Raw genomic sequence first — 17,497 nt, 5'->3', positions numbered from 1 at the left:
AAGCCAGTATGAGACGTGTAACTTAACAGTTATCTTTACATTCATTCTAATGCCATCACCCCATCTGCTCCTAGGTGGTTTCATCTTTTCATATATACAATTGAAAATTTTGTATATACTACCCATCTTTTCTCAGTTCCTGCTGCATGCCCCATCGCTCTGTCCCTTTACTTTCCATCACCCTAGCAATATCCGGCAATAAATTAGGAAGTTTTGCATTTGGAACATTCTCGAGCCTTCTCTTACTTCATTCCTATTTGATCTAAGCCCTGTAGGCTGAGTCCTGCTCCGAAACACTTTAAGACTCTGTTCATTCCTGAGATTAAGAGATAAAGTTCAAGACCTATGCCGACCAACATCAAAATATACAGCGTGTCCACAAAGTCCCTTTGGGGCCTTGAAAAATTGTGTCGCACAAACAAATTGAGCCAGCCACATGCAGTTTGTGGCAGTTCATAGTGAAACAAGATGGATCAGCAGAGACAACCCACCATAAAAAAATAACCTTGTTACGGAAGTTCTCAAGAGAAAAACTTCACCTTTAAAATTCTTTCATTTTACTGTTAACGTAATTTCAGTATTGTCACAATTTATGGGTGTGATTATGACAGAGTTAGGATTTGTAATCGATTTTATTGGCCATTTATACACACGAATCGGAACTACAAGCACGTAAAATGATACCGCTGATCAACACACTTTTCAAATCAGTACAGCACACGATAAACCTTTTCCAGCACTTTGTGTCCTCACCAATCGTTCCCTAGAAACGTCTCCTAACAGTAGAGAGTCTTCACCTTCTGTACTCATGTCATTACTGTCCGGCGAATATCACACAACTCGTAATTCCACTTAATTATAGCGCCATATTTTCTCAGTCAGTCTCCCTTGCAGAATTCAACTATCATCTAACTGGGTCAAGATTTCAAACTTCAGAATACTTTACAACTGGAGGTTTACCGAAAATCTGTTCGTCTTGGCGACGAGCCCCTTGAGACTCATGACCAGTAATTTATTTTTTCCAAATGAACGCTTGCGGTCATGGTCCATATGTACGTGTAACATTCTCTCTAACAAGAGGACGGGTCAGTCGTTTACAATTGCTGCTGGACCTCGCTAGTGCAGTCATTTTCAGGTCCGAGTCCCTCAAGGCTCATTACCACATTTCACCCTCTCAGATTCGAGACTCCCCCAACCTGCAAGTCCAGGTCCCCGTATTTATATCCCCAGGAACAAGGTGGCCCAGTTATAACACCAGGCACTGGGTTCCCTTTTCGTCGCCTCCTACTACTCGCAGGTCTACGGTGGAGGTATTCGACCCCGCCACCACACAGGAAACTGACTTCTCTAACTGGGTCAAGTAAACGTCACATTGCGACTGACGATCAGTCAGTCAGTCTTGGCGTCGAGCCTCATCTGGGGCTCACGACCAGATATTTATTACTGTTTGATAGTTTTGGTTTTGTTTCTGTGGGGCGCTTTCTCTGACGAGAGGACGGGTCTGTCTTTTGTCAAGAGTCATTGTCTGCGTTATTAAGTAATTTGTCGTAATGTAAAGGATATTTACGTTTAATTTGTTAAACACGTTAATAAATGCATATAAAATATATACGGGGCCCCAGTCAGTCCAGGCTATGTGCAGCAGATTATGCCCTATTTCAATAGCTTCCGCTAGAACGGCAGTCTAGTCACTTGAACGGTCGTATGCTTGACCGCCGCCAAGTTTAAGCCTCTTATATTTTTTGTGTCGGGCTTCAGCTTGTCCAATATTACGAGCATTTTCGTTATCATGATTTTGTATGACTTCTGCTTGTTGCCTGCATAGTTTTGTTATATAGTTCTTACGGAATTTTGAAAGCCATGTGCAAATCGCGAACCCGTGTGCGCCTTGGAAAATTACCAATGGTGCGGAGAATCTTCTTTTGCAGGCGCTGCAATTTCGTTACATGTGTATCTGCCTAGAATTCCCAGGCGGGAGTAGCATAAGTCATTACAGATCTAATGAGAGCTTTGTGGAGGATCAGTTTAATGTTAGGACTCGGTTGCTCACGTTTGAATAGGGAATACACTCTAATGAATGTTCTGAAGGCCTTGGCTCTGTCTAACTGGGTCGCCCCAGTCCCCTTTGCATGGACTGATTAGAAAACACCGTTTCCAACAGGAACTCTGTTGTTGCGTACGTATTCATTGCCGCGGGAGCATGTTTACCAATCATTGCCTAGAAACAGTTTCCATTACATTGTTGTTTATTGGCCTCTCTCGGGGTCATTGCATAACAAGGGCTGTCCACGCTACAATATTATATCCCAGTCATGTCAAGCTCTCGGAAATGTTCTCTTATCTACATTTTCCCCGAGTGTAATATATTGTACACCCTACACTGATATACTTAGCCATTCCATGAGGATCGTCATGTCCACCAGATCTTTCTGTCTTTTATTTTATTGCCTTTATAACATTTAGTGAAAAATGTTAACCATTATGCATTTTCTCCTTGCTTATTGTTTTATAACTTAGATTTACATTCCCCTCGCTTTTTGTGCTTGTACTCATTGAATCCACATTTCCTTAGGATGGAACATCCATTAAGGAAGGATATGCTTAAATTGCCTCAGTAGTGAGGTTATACGTTAAGAGAATTGAATCTAATATCTCTGTTGCCGCAGACTGGTCCCCAAACTCACTTCATAATAAGTGGGCTGGGGATCTTGCTTGTCCGGTTTTAATCTTGCCAGCATCCATCATGATTCAGCGAATCTCTCTGCAGGGGTGCAGGATTTATTGCTATGGACCAGACAAGGGCACAAGGGGGAGTGCAGATGTCACTGTGACATATGGAGTGCGAGTGTAATGGACGCCCGACCAGACTCCCTCATCATTGGATTTTCTCGGCGTCCACTTGAAAAGTAGGACCTGTGATGTTGCTAGAGTTACTTTCCTATGTGCCAGAATTTTGACTTGTGGCCTGGTCGCGATATTTGTCCTGCCTTTTCTCATATTTGGTCTAATCTATTCACAAATTTCTATCCTGAAACTACACTTCAATAATGGCATTTCAGCAAATAATATGCCACGACTACACCAGGGAGTTTCCTCTTTACAAATTACTCATATTACACTAACGTAAAAAAGGTAAAATTGTTCCTGTGCTTAAGTACGAGTAATTAAGCATTACGCTATGAAGGCGTATAGAGTAGTGGGTGTATAGATCCACGTATTCTTGACCTCGGCACTAGTTGAGTGAGTGGTCAGCTTCACGCCTCGGCCGCTTTACTACCCCCCGCCCCAGGCCAAAGAGGCCCAGAAACCCCCTGGATAGGAGGCTGGGCGGGCGCCGAAACCAGTATGGACGAAATGAATAACAGAATCTTGTCTCTACTGGGATTTGAATTCCGTCCCCTCGTCCTCCAGCCCGTAGCCAGTCGCTATACTGACTGCGTCATCTCGCCTCCCGTATGGCACCACAGCAGATTTATAATTGGCTTAGATAAACAAGCAAACTTGCCCGTAACAGGGGCGAGAAATGACGATGAAAGGAGAAGAACGGAAGTAATAACGAATATAAAGGAGGGAAGAGTGAAAAATGTAAATAAACAAAGGGAAGGCGAAAGAAAAGTGGAAGTAAAGACAGAAGGAGCGAAACCAAGAGTCCCACAGCAATTAGAGAGTAAACAATTCTACTGTCAAGGCGTGACAAATGATAAAGGACTTATAGGTTAGAAGGGAAATTTCAAGCGGCAGAGAGTTAGAAAGAGAACAAAAAAAAAACAAAGCAGAAGGAAGTAAATGCCGAAGGGCGAGACATTAATCTTTTCAAGGGCTTTCAATTTTCCTGAAATTAATCCAGATATGTATAACGTCTGTTTTGTATGTTTAGCCAAGTATTTACTGAACACAGTTCTTTGTGCAAAACGTTTTGGTTTTTTAAATATTTAAAAACTATATATATTTATTCCACAAATGAAGTAAACCTAAAAACGTCCCTGTGCTTAACTATTTAAGCACTATGCCATGAAGGCGTATGGAGGAATGGATGTGTAGAGCCACATTTTCTTTACCTCGGCATTAGTTGGAGGTGAGTGGTCAGCTTCACGGCCCGGTCGCTTTACTCCCGGGGAAAGAGCCCTCAGTATCTATTATATAGGAGGACAGGGGGGCCCCAGATTCAGTCTAAACGAAAATTCTTGACCCCAGCTGGACACGAACTCTGACCTTCGGTCGTCCAATCCGTAGCCAGTCGCTATACCGACTGCGCTATCCCAGCTCCCTATATATGAAGTTGTAAAAATAAAGGTTTGTGCTGGTATATTTATTTTGTTCCTGAAGACTACCGTGGAATAAAATATATGAGAAGCATGTAGGGCAGTATTAATTCATTGTTCTGATTAATATTAATCATAATATATTAATTAATACAAATATTAATCAGAATATATTATATTCAAGTGTGCAAGAATATGTAGCCGTGTCTCGGAACGGATCCGGGAACCGGCGTCTACCAAACACGGGCACTTCGTGGATAAATCGGATGATAGAATCGTGTAATTAATGTAGGGATCTCTGTTCTTTGTGTGTCATTTAACATTACAGTCAGTATCTCAGACTATACATCGTTGGGCGATCGAAACATTTAATGACCCAAGAAATCGTGGCCCGGTTTCCGACAGGGCACAGCCTCCAGGCCGGCTCCCGCTACTGCCCAAAATTCGCAATCCACACCATGAATTAAGTCAGTCATGCCACTTTCATTTCAAACTATGTCCCTTCAGCAGTCGATACAGCTTCGGAAATTGATTGAATTATCAAAAAAGTAACCAATTATTAGGAACAATGGATTTCAGCGTCATATTTTTACTTGAATAACTTATTGTTGGTTCCTCCTCAACACCGCTTCCAACAGCTCTTCTATTGTTATGTACCTGTCTATAGCGGCCATCACGTGACGGCTATTGAGCCATTGCCTAATAACAGGCGCGTTTGCAAAGCCGTTCCTTAGCAACGACGGTCTCTGATGGCTTCATAATTCTGGTTCTCAGCAGACATACCTCATTGCATATTGTCGCGTGTTTCCTAGGCAACGTGGCAAGAAATTGTGTGGGTCTCGAATTTGAACGAATATTTTTACTGGACAATCACACTTTACACTCACAAATATAATTATTCACATTTACAATGTCTTCTGTCGTTTCCTCTTCAATGTTATAAACTCTCCCCTCGCCAATCTCGGTGAAGTGTCTTCTGCTATGCTCGGAGCTCAACTTCCCTGGTCTCTTATCGGATACGAACTCTGTTAGTCTCAGAGTCACAGTTACTTTACGACTGTCGGTTTGCCGCCGTTCAGTTCGTCTTGGCGTCAGGCCCCTTGAGGAACACGACCAGAGATATTTTTCCCCAACTGAACCCTTGCAGTGATAGTCCTTATGTAACATCCTCTCTGTCGAGAAGATGAGTTTGTCTCTTATGGATACCCTTGACCTTTCGTTAAGTGTATATTTCGCACATATAACGTGTTATCGAAAGTTCTTCCTTTTGCACTATACACAAGTCCTCTGTCAGCACAGGCTTTACAGAGCAGCTCATGCCTAACTTACACATACATATCTTATTCTACAGCGACAACTTAGTCATTTAAACGGTCGTAAGCTTGACCACCGCCAAGTTTAAGCCTCTTATATTTTTCTGGCTTCACCTTGTCCTATACCTCGAACGTGTTCATTCTCATGATTCTGTATGACTTCTGCTTGTCGTATGCACAATTTTGTTACATAATCGTATTCATACGGAAAGTTGAAGGCTGTGTGGAAGTCGCGGACTGGTGTGCACCTTGGAAAATTTCCAATGGTGCGCAAAACCTTGTTTTGCATGCGCTGCAATTTTAGGAGGTAGGTGTCTGCCGCTAATTCTCAGGCGGGACAAGCGGGACAAACCTCATACAATTCGTTACAAATAACGGTGGAAACCCCACTCTTAGACTTTCGTCTCCGGCAGCAGGTCACAATATAATGAACAATTCAAGTTTCAGATAAACCTACAAGAGAAAACATAATTATGCACAACGCCTGTGGTCTAGTGGTCAGAGTTCCTGGCTACAGATCCAGAAGTCCAGGTTCGATTCCCGATACTATCAGATTTTCTGAGTAGTGGGTCTGGAACGGGTCCACTCAGCCTCGTGAGGATGATTGAAGAGCGACGTGGTATTTTAAGGAAACAGCGGCTTCGGTCTAGAAAACCTAAATTAACGACCGTGGGGATTCGTTGCACTGATTACGCTACACGCGACAAGCGGCGGTCGCTTGGTCTGTACAGTTCGCTTGCGGACTAAAGCCACTGAGTTTTTGTTTTTTCTACCTATGTACGTATGTATACGTATGCATAGTATATATCTTGCACTTCTCTGTAAGGGGAACTGTAAAGCTGAATACACCGTGTAGAGGTTAACATTTGCCTTTGCCTGTGTCAGGTAGTATACGCGCTGTGATATCGCGTCGGAGTGTCACGTCGCTGCTGCAGTAGTTACGTCAACAGGACCCAGGGCTGACAGAACGTGGTTTGATCTTGTGCTACGCACTGATGATGCGGCAGCATGCTTACGGCAACTGATATACGACAAATTATGATGCACGCCACTGGATAGCAGCCCACATAACCACATTCAATGGGAATTAACATCGCTCTGTGTTCGGGGATCAGTAGCGTTAGTGGCGTGCAACGTGAAACATGCTGGTAAATGAAAATGAAGAGGGAATTGAATGCGAATGGATAGTCGGTTAGTTTAATGTTGGTTCCTTCACCCTAATCCGTGTATAAATTTTATAAGTATGTTATTTTACAATATAATTCAGGCCTTTTAGCCATCATCAGATAAAATACTTAAGCTCATTCTCTACTTCCCTGCTACTTTATCCTACATTGGCTAATGTTTACAGTTGGGGAAAGTCATACCTGTTCTTTGTCAATGTTAATGCCACGTATAAAATTATATTAGCGTATTGTATAAGCATTGAATTGTTCAAGAACTAAATTATTAAAATGTTTCATTTGTTGTGGTATTGTTAAATAATATTTATTACTGGATCACTGCTGAAGTGTCTTCTCTTCAATGCCAAAGTATAAAATTATATGTTAAAATATTAAAATATTGAAGCTTTTATTGTAGTAGACAGTGACACTGAACAGTGCTGTTTTTTATATATCATAACAAAAACGGCCTTCTCTTGAGTGATCTGAAATATAATGCTATTATTAGTCAGTATTCGTCATGGTTATATTTGAGGGTGATATATACCTATGCATTTTGCTGTGTAGAGCCGTTTCTAGGCAACGGCCGCCAAACAAACAACGGAAAAGCGCCCATTAATAGGCAGCAGATTTTATTAATGCATCAGTTGGACTATAACAATGGAAGAGCTGTATTTTCTACTTGGTCCTTTCCGAGAGGTTGTAAGCGAGACCAGATGTAGAGTTGTCAGTTGATAATCAGGCGGTAAAGAGAAGGCTGGGAGGTTAGTGTGAAATGGCCGCTTGTCAGTTACAAGAGTGCTCAGTTGAAAGTCGAACTGTGAAAAGATTTTATGTGTGATATTTGGAATGTGTAACCCAGTGAGACTGTTATAGTTTCTGTGTTAAAATCCGTTTCCAGGAAACGGCTGTGCGGTATTCCTATGCTGATAAGGTAAACAAATGCGAAGTTCTCCCGGTGCTTAACTAATGAAGCACTACGCCATGAAGACGTACTGGGGGGGGGGGAATATATATATACACATTTTCTTGACCTCGGCACTAGTTTGTGGTGAGTGGTCAGCTTCACGAACCTGCCGCTTTAACCCCAGAGGAGCTCCCGGTACCTATTGGATAGGAGGTTGGGTGGACCCCAGAGCCAGTCTGGACGGTCTGGACGATCTGCACGACTTGGAGAAGAGAAAATTCTTGCCACCACCACCACCGGGGCTTGAACTCCAACCCCTCGGTCGTCTCGCCCGTAGCCAGTTGCTTGCTGTACGGACCATACCGAGTGCGCCATCACGGCTCCTCATTGCTATGACGATACGTACGGTTAACTCACAGGAACTAGACACATGAGAACCGTTATGTAATCTCTGGCGAATAAGAAGGAACAGCACTGCGCTTGCGTACTACGGTCAGTATCGTTCATGTTGCAGAAATGAAACCATTCAGTATGCCACGTGGCAATTATTGTGACTTGTGAATGTGTTCGTGACATCTCGCAGGAACAGTGTTTTTAAATTTAAATTTTCGAAAATACATGGGATCATCGAACTTCGGAAAGGTGATTAATAGCTACAGGTGAGTGGTAAATGTTTTTAACTCCGGTCATACCCATGTAACGATACACACTGCGGTACAGTGTTGTGTAGCCATCCATGCTTCTTGTTATAATGAGCCCAGTGTAAACACAGAATGGTGCTGCTTTTGTATGTTCTACACTTCCTGATAGTTAATTACAAGCTTTGTAACATTACTTTGAGACTTCCCCTAGTACGTACACACGAACAGAAAGACTCGTGTTATTCCTAAACCACGTTTCGTAATCAAGGGTGCTGGAAACCTGTAAAATCCATAAAAAATGTCTAGAAATTTCTTCACCATCATAGTATTTACCATACTTAGTACATAATAAGACAAAAAGGCAGTATTTACTGTAAAATTATTTATTGAATGTTATGAACCGCCATATGTGACCCGATTGTCTAGAAAATGTGGGAGCCTCAACGTCTCACAAGACAATGGGCCTCCAAGGCCTGAAACAGGGATAGCATTACATTTTTTATTATGTGTGACTTACTATACCTATTTACAAGAATGCTGTTAAAATGATCTAGTAATTTTAGAAGCATATCACTGTTATCAACTTCACGCAACATTTCAGTCGATCACCCGTTCTCAAGGTTAAGTATCTATCTATCTAATCCAGTGGTTCTCAAACTTTTTACCACTGAGCCCCCCCCTGACAAGAGAAAATACTCTCAGGACCCCAGCCTGTTTTTTTTATCAAAATAGAAGTCATGGTATGTTTGACGTTTTATTCAGTTTTTTTGTTTTTCTACATATTATTTAGCAGTTTTTTTACTCAAAATTAAAGTATTACAATATTAGGCCTACAATAAAAATTAGTTTTAACACTTCCAATTAACCAAAATATGTATTGAAATGAAACGATATTTAACTAAGAAGTATTTAAATTTTTTTCTGCAAAGAAAATCAAACATTAAAATGTCAAAGTTCAGTGTGATGGATGGGCCTGCTTTTGAGAACAAAGTTTATCAAAACGTGGTGTAATATCAGAAATGGCCACTCTAACTTCTTTAGCAATATTTAGCCTTAAACGATACTTTGACTTTATAGCTGCCAAAGCAGAAAAGCCTGTCTCGCGTAAGTAAGTTGTTGCGAAAGGAATCAGGATTTTCAGTGCTTTTTGGCTCAAAGTTTGGAATTCCTTGCCAATATGTATCCAGAACTCCAACAAAGACAATTCCTTAAATTTACTTTTTAATGAAGTATCACTAGTGAGATCGATGAGTTGTTCTTGCTCATTTACATTCAGAGATGATGGCCCAGGAGCATTTTCGAATGGATTTTTAATCCAATTAAATTTATCAAAATCATTGCAAAAGTATTTTTCGAAATGATCTTTCAACATTATGAGATGATCAAGTAGGCAGCTTTTTATGTCCATTGGAAGCACTGGATTGTCAGTGTCGTGTACCATTGACACCAGAGTAGGGAACATGTCTAGCGTGTCACTTTCCATACTGTTTCTCCAGAGCTCTAATTTTCTCATGAATGCCTTCACTTTGTCATTCCAAGAAAGTACAGTTGCCTCATTCCCTTGAAGTGAAGTGTTGAGGATATTTAGTTTCTCAAATATATCTGTGAAGTAAGCCATTTTCAATAAAAGATCCTTGTTTTTGAAACTGCCTGCCAGTGAGTTATTTTCCCAATTTAAAAAACAGAACACCTCATGCCTCAGCTTAAACATTCTCTTTAATACCTTGCCTCTTGAAAGCCATCGAGCATCACTAAAAAACAACAGAGCAGTGTGTTCGGCACCCATTTCCTCACACAGCATTTTAAAAAGTCTAGACTTCAGAGGATTTCAGAGGATGCGGCTGCTGCCGCTGCCGAACTCTCAACGCTGTCTCTGGCATACGCGTTTTATAATTGCCGGTAAAGAGAATAATTATTAGTTATTTTGAAATTCATGATAATTAAAGCCTGTACTCATCAAAAGTTTTTTTATATGTATTTTTATTTTTTATTACTTTTCTAATTGATTTAGGGCCGTATTAATTTGTATCTGTAGGAAAGTATGCTGCGCCCCCTTTTCAAGCCCTTCGCCCCCCTCGGTGGTCGCGCCCCACAGTTTGATAACCACTGATCTAATCTATCTGTCTGTCTGTCTGTCTACCTACCTATCTATCTATGGCTCTACCGTCCTTTTGTTGGGCTTTGACCGCCTTTTCAGTTTCATAATCCTATATACATTCGGTAGGGCTCCTTAACTGGAGGAGCAGCCCGTCTCAAGGCCGCTACATCCATACCGTGATATGGATTCGAGCCCACGATCCCAGCGTTGGACCGAGCAAAGATAGTTCATGCCTTAAACCGCGCGACCACTTTGATCGGCAAGGTTTAGTCCATAATAGACGAAATTACTACGATCAGTAGTTAGGCTTTCGACGCAAGCAAATGACCGAACTCGCTTGCTCGGCGGGACTGATGGTACGCACCATTTATCGGTAGGGTATAGAGACTGGTAGAATATCATAGAGGGAAGCACAATAGATCAAACTGGTCGCGGTGCATGGGGAAACCCACCCTCTCTAAATAACTAACTAACTAGGCTTTCGACGTAACGGATTAAATACTGATAAGCAGGGCTCGGATTTTGATGACATGTCATCTTTTTTTCCTTGTATCCTATGCGATGCTCTTAAATATATAAATCTCGGATATGAGCTGCTGGTTACAGAAATGTAAATTTTATAGGTAATTTTTGTCATTTTTTTACATTTATAGGTTTAAGGTCATTTTTTCATTTTGGGGGTAATTTTTTTTTGTAAATTTTTGGGCTTTTAAGCATATTTCTTGTCATTTTTGGCCATTTTAGGGAATTTTTCTTCATATGTTTTCTGAAATGATAATAATATGAAAGCAGAGTGTTCCTTCTCTTTCTCCTAAGCGCTTTCTACAAAGGCCATATTATACAATAATAGGTTGTATTCCTGGCCCGTCCTTTCCGTTCGTTTCGCGGGAGTGCTGACAATACATATCATAAAACAGAGTAAGGTGATGACTACTCACACTACTATCCAATATTCTTCTTTCAAGGTTAAGACCATATATAGATGAAATTATTGGGGATCATCAGTGTGGGTTTCGACGTAACAGATCAACTGCAGATCAGATCTTTCGCATTCGTCAGATATTGGAGAAAAAATGGGAGTACAGTGAGACAGTACATCAGCTATTCATAGACTTCAAGAAAGCCTGTGGTTCAGTTAGGAGGGATGTATTGTACAATATTCTAATAGAGTCTGGGATACCCATGAAACTAGTTAGGTTGATTAAAATGTGTTTAAACGAAACGTATAGTAAAGTCCGTGTAGGTAAACATTTGTCTGATAAATTTCCTATCCAGAATGGTTTAAAACAAGGAGATGCTTTAGAGCCACTCCTTTTCAACTTTGCCTTACAATATGCAATTAGGAAGGTCCAAGGAAACCAGATGGGACTGAAATTAAACGGGACACATCAGCTGTTGGTCTACGCCGATGATGTGAATCTGCTGGGTGATAAGGTAGATACCATAAAGAAAGACGCACAAACTTTAATTGACGCAAGTAAAGAGGTTGGTCTAGAAGTAAACACAGAGAAAACTAAGTATATGTTGCTGTCTCGTCACCAAAATGCAGGGCAAAATCATGACCTAATGATAGGAAACGTGTTTTGAAAATGTGGCACAGTTCAGATATTTGGGAACAACGATAACAGATCGAAACCTGATTCAGGAGGAAATTAAGAGGCGATTGAACTCTGGTAATGCTTGCCCCCATTTAGTCAAGAACCTTTTGTCTTCTCGTCTGTTGTCTAAAAATTAGAATATACAAAACTATAATTTTGCCTGTGGTTCTGTATGGCTTTGAAACTTGGTCTCTGACATTAAGGGAGGAACATAGACTGAGGGTGTTTGAGAACAATGTGTTGAGGAGAATATTTGGACCGAAGAGAGATGAAGTGACAGGAGGTTGGAGAAAACTGCATAATGAGGAGCTTCATAACTTGTACTCTTCTCAAAGTATAATTAGAATGATCAAGTCAAGGAGGATGAGGTGGGCAGGGCATGTAGCACGAATGGAGGAGACGTAAATGCGTAGAGGATATTGGTGGGGAAACCAGAAGGAAAGAAGCCACAAGGAAGACCAAGGCGTAGGTGGGTGGACAGTGTTAGAATGGATCTTAGAGGGGTAGGATGGGATGGTATGGATTCGATAGATCTGGCTGAGGATATGGACCAGTGGAAGGCTCTTGTGAACACGGTAATGAACATTCTGGTTCCATATAATGCTGGGAAATTCTTGAGTAGCTGCAGAATTGGCGGCTTCTCCAGAAGTCCTCAGCTCCATGAGTAAGTAAGTAAGTAAGTAAGAGACCGGGACAGCCGATCACAGTGGCCACGCCGTTTAAGGCTTAAACTTTCTTCGCCCGCTTGAACACTGGGGTCGTGGCTTCGAATCTCTCTGAGGCATGGATGTCTGCGTACTCTTATACTGTGTTTGTGCTGTCCTGTGTTCAGGTGGCGGCCTTGCGCGAGCTGACTCCCCGTCCGAGGAGTCCTACCGACTGTATAAAAGATCAAGAAACTGAAAAAGCGGCTTAGGCCCAACAAAGGGCTGTCGAGCCATAGATATATATATAGGTATATATAGATAAGTGTGTAAGTGGGTAGGTAGGTAGAGACCGGAACGCCGATCACGATGGCCGCGCGGACTGAGGCATGAACAATTTTTGTCCGCTCTAACGCTGGGGTCATGGGTTCGAATCCCACTCGAGGCATGGATTGTGTGCGTTTATGCTGTGTTTGTGCTGTTCTGTGTGTAGTTAGAGGCCTTACTGTAGAGTCCTACCGACTGTGTTTAGGATTAAGAAACAGAAAAAGCCGCCAAGGTACAAAAAATGGCTGTAGAGCCATAATAATAACAGACCAGAGCTCCACTCGCCGCTAATATGTTACAGACAGCGTTTCCACTGGAAACTTCACGAGTTGTCTGCAGCTTTCGACCTATTTCATATTTTTATCTGTAACGTTTTGAAAGAACACACATTTCTTATCAGCAAAGCCATTTACATTAGCCATTTAAATCTGACAGAAACTTCATCAGTACTAAGAGCAGCATAGGGCCACGCCATAGCTCAAGCGGTTAGTCGCTGGTTTCCCACCGCGGCGGCTCGGGTTCGATCCCGTGTCTGATCAAGTGGGATTTGTGGTGGACAAAGTGGCGCTGGGGCAGGTTGTCTCCGAGTACTTCGGTTTCACCTTGCCAATCTTCATTCCACCAATTTCTCCACAATCACCCTCACCTATCATCTGGGGCTGGTACAATAGGCCAGAAGTGGCCGCAGTACAAGAGACTTAGTCCCACCCCACTAGCAATAAAAAAAAGAGAAGCATACAAGACTACAGCACTTTGCACATCCACAGCTTTTAGTGGACGACAAATCATTACGGAAACTTCGAGCTCAGAATTCCCTATGCTGAAGTACGTGTATACAAAGTTAGAGGAAGAAGTATACTAATGAAAGCTGTGTTGTCTGGAGAACACACATTTTCATGCTAGACGTTGTTAATACACATAACTGCCTGATTTGTCTTCTATACAGCATATACCCAGGACATGAAAGGGATATAAATACAGGATAAAGACGTTATTCGTGCAGAGAGAATCAGTGAACATCCATGAAGGATTCGAATTTCTAACGGCGGTGTCTAGGAGGGAAATTGTCTTCTGAGTTGTGAGGGATGGTACTTCGGTCTAAACATTTCGGAGGAACAAAACAGTGGACGAACAATCTCGCTAAAAGAGCGATAAAAAATTAAAGTTGTCCCTGTGCTTAAGTAATTAAGCACTATATCAAAAAAGCGTATGGGAAAGTTGATGTATAGATCCACATTTTCTTGACCTCGGCACTAGCTGGAGGTGAGTGGTCAGCTTCACGTCCCGGCCGCTTTGCCTCCGGAGAAAGACCTCCAGGTACCCACCGGTTAAGTGGTTGGTTGTACCCCAGAGTCGGTCTGGACGACGTGGAGAACTACGACTCTTAGGCCATCCATCCCGTAGCTAGTCGCTATACAGACTACTCTATCCCGGCTCGTCGCTAAACGAGCGGTTGCGAACATATATCTATTGGAACGTTTCTGCTTGCCCGTAAGTGGAGAGCATGAAGATTATGGCCTCATTTTACGTGCTCTCCTGCATCTTCCTGTAAGGACTAAGCAAACAAGCGAGAGCCGTGTAGGTTTCGGGGTTCTTACAGAGGTATTCATGAATGTTTCAGTCTTCTGGGAGATAACGCCATGTAGTCGGGTGAAACTGAAATGACGTTTAGAGAACCAAGTCGCATCCATCTTAAGAGCTCGTTCCTTGTTTTCGCTGGTTTCTCAGTTGATTAAGTAGATTAAGAAACTAAAAAGCTGCCAAGAGAGAGAGAGCGAGGTGGAGAGGGAAGTCCTACATCAGCAGTCTTGGCTGACATTTTCGTACAATATTTAGAAAACAAAAATCATCAAAATTCTAAGTAAACACAAAATCATCGATTGCTACAGATACGTAGATGATACAGTTGTTAGTGCTGTATAACACACACACACTAAAATTATAGAGAACAGATTAACAAACTTCAACACAATGGTACACCCAAGAATAAAATTCACTGTTGAAAAAGAAACACAATAAACTAAATTACGTAGACTTAACTATCACAAAGAAACACAACCGTTTAACATTTGATATATACCGAAACCCCACGGCTACTGATTTAATTATACATAATAACTCATGCCTCACATATGAATATAACAAATATGCCATGAAGAAAAACTCCGTGACTTCACTCCGCAAGCGAACTATACCGACTGAGCGACCGCCGCTTGTCGGAGAAGTTAGTGCCAACTTTAGCGGATAGATAGTGTCGCGTGGTCAGCGCGACGAATCCTCACGGCCGTTAATTTCGGTTTTCTAGACCGTAGCCGCTACATTTCCATTCAAGTAGCTTCTCAATTATCCCCACGAGGCTGAGTGGACCCCGTTCCAGACCCACTACTTCTAAGGAAATGTGGTAGCCCCAGGAATCGAATCCGAAACCTCTGGATCTGTAGCAAGGAACTCTGACCACTAGACCACAGATACGAAAGATATTAAAAATCAATGATTATCATCAACGCATAATACACCAAAATAACTACTATGCTATGAGCCGGAAGGTCACTGGTTCGATACCCGATGAGGTCATTGAATTCTTTTTCAATTTACCTAATCCTTCCAGCCACACTATTGCCCTGGGGTCGACTAAGCCTCTAACAGAAATGAGTACCAGGAATCTTCGTGGGGGATAAAGTGCGGCCGGCGCGTAAGGCAGACAACCTTACCGCCATCTGTGAGCCGATTGTCTAGACAAGGTGGGAGCCTCGACGCCTCGCAAACCTATGGGCCTTTACGGTCTGTTACAGGGACAGTTTTTTTAATTCGCTTAGTAAGGGTGGAGTCCAACTGGGTTCACTCAGCACGGCGGCCACTGATTGGCCTACTGTAGCCTGCCCCGGGTGATTATAATGATGGAGAATTTTGTGGAATGAAGATTGGCAGGGGAAACCGAAGTACTTGGAGAAAATCCGCCCCAGCGTCACTTTGTCCACCATAAATCCCATTTGACCAGACCCGGGATCGAAATTGGGCCGCCGCGGTGGGATGCCAGTGACTAACGGCTTGAGCTATGGCGTGGCCTACAGGGATAGTTTACTTTTTACTCTACGATACACTATAGACTTGTACTTCACGCTAAAATAAGCGGGCACATTTTTAACTTTTAAATAAAGCTTTACATATTAAGACTGATATTAAAACTATAACGAAACACCGGAATTGTAATTAAATTTGTGTTAATAGTCACTAATATGGATTCAAATTATAGATACATTTCAATAACGAGTGGTACAGCTCATGAAAATTGCCTGATGATGATCCAGCTGGATCGAAACATGTAGCAAATAACATAATAAACGGACGTTAATGTAGCAGTATTGGTTTATTTATTATGGTTTTGTTGTGTTGACTGTCGTATAGTAATGCTATATTCATTGACACTGCCACAAGGGATTGTACGAGGGCTCATTGTACAGGATTGTCCCTATCGACCTGTTTGCTAGGCCATTTGCCTGAAAGTTCAATATAAACACGAGCTAGGGCGTCAGAATTCTGCACTCCACCAAAAGCACAATGTGACGATTCTTTTAATTTGTTTCTAACTTACTGTTACATACACATACGTTACAGTTAACAGTGAAAATGTTATTTCAAAACATGAAGACATTTGTGAGGATTCCATGGCAACAAGATAATTGTGTTCAATAATGTCGAAGCTACCTTTGTTCATTCAGCACCGAGATTTCCCCTGCTCTCCGCCTCTGATGTAATAGATAATGTTTAATTTTTTGGAGGGAGAAAACCTTCCTCAGAGTGGCTGTTATTAGCAGAGGAAGCGAACATATGGCGAGCTATCCAACTTTCCTGCAATTGTTTTTAACTCGTTCTGTCTGATCCTGCTCTGGAAGGCTTTCATTCGCATGTTTTAGGTTATGTGAAACCTTCGTACTGTTAACGCGTTGTAGATTTCAGACCATAATTACAAGGCTTCGCTGGGAATTGAAATGCTCAAAACAAGAGATCCTTGGTTCAGACACTAGAGGTAACTAAACCCACGATCGTTCATTATAGCCATACATGCATAAATTTTCGTTTTGATTAATCAATGTTGCATTTTCGCGCAGCTTTTCGCTAATGGACAAATGTCAAAATTGTCTGATAAGCAAACTCTGCTAGCCAGCTGCTTTCACGCTGGTATCTTGCTCGTATTATTCTTCAACACTGAAGATGGAAGCGTTATGTTTCTCCGAAATGTCTGTTGACTTCCAACGGATTAAACGGCATTATACCCCAGAATATGTTACTCTTAAAACTATATTTACTTCAAAAAGTACAGCCTTTCAGGTTGTAATACCGTGTGATTCGGGCAGATCCTGATTTCGGAGGAAAATATTGTTTCCATCTTCAGGGTTGAAGAGTAAACCAAGGAAGCAAGTACCAAGCACGAGCTGTACAGCCTTCAACTTCCAGGGGATGAGACTCTTCACCGTACTTATTGTTTAAAATTAAGAAAGAAACGGGCGAGAGAGAATGCGGTAATGAAGTTTAATTTTCCGTTG

General features: G+C 41.9%; 1 protein-coding gene across 1 annotated transcript in view; it reads left to right on the top strand.

Moving 5' to 3' along the window:
* The first annotated feature begins 8,162 nt into the window (after positions 1–8,162).
* Positions 8,163–17,497, top strand: part of LOC111870344 (chaoptin) — a 568,027-nt gene continuing 558,692 nt past the window's right edge. Inside the window, exon 1 of the mRNA XM_033753788.1 lies at positions 8,163–8,304. The gene's annotated coding sequence lies outside the window, so the exon portion shown is untranslated. The remainder of the gene's footprint in view (positions 8,305–17,497) is intronic.

Source organism: Cryptotermes secundus, unplaced genomic scaffold (genome assembly GCF_002891405.2).
Source record: "Cryptotermes secundus unplaced genomic scaffold, Csec_1.0 scaffold391, whole genome shotgun sequence".
In the NCBI taxonomy this organism is placed as follows: Eukaryota; Metazoa; Arthropoda; class Insecta; order Blattodea; family Kalotermitidae; genus Cryptotermes; species Cryptotermes secundus.
The sequence above is the reverse complement of the archived record's forward strand: the minus strand, read 5'-3'. Positions and strand labels throughout refer to the sequence as shown.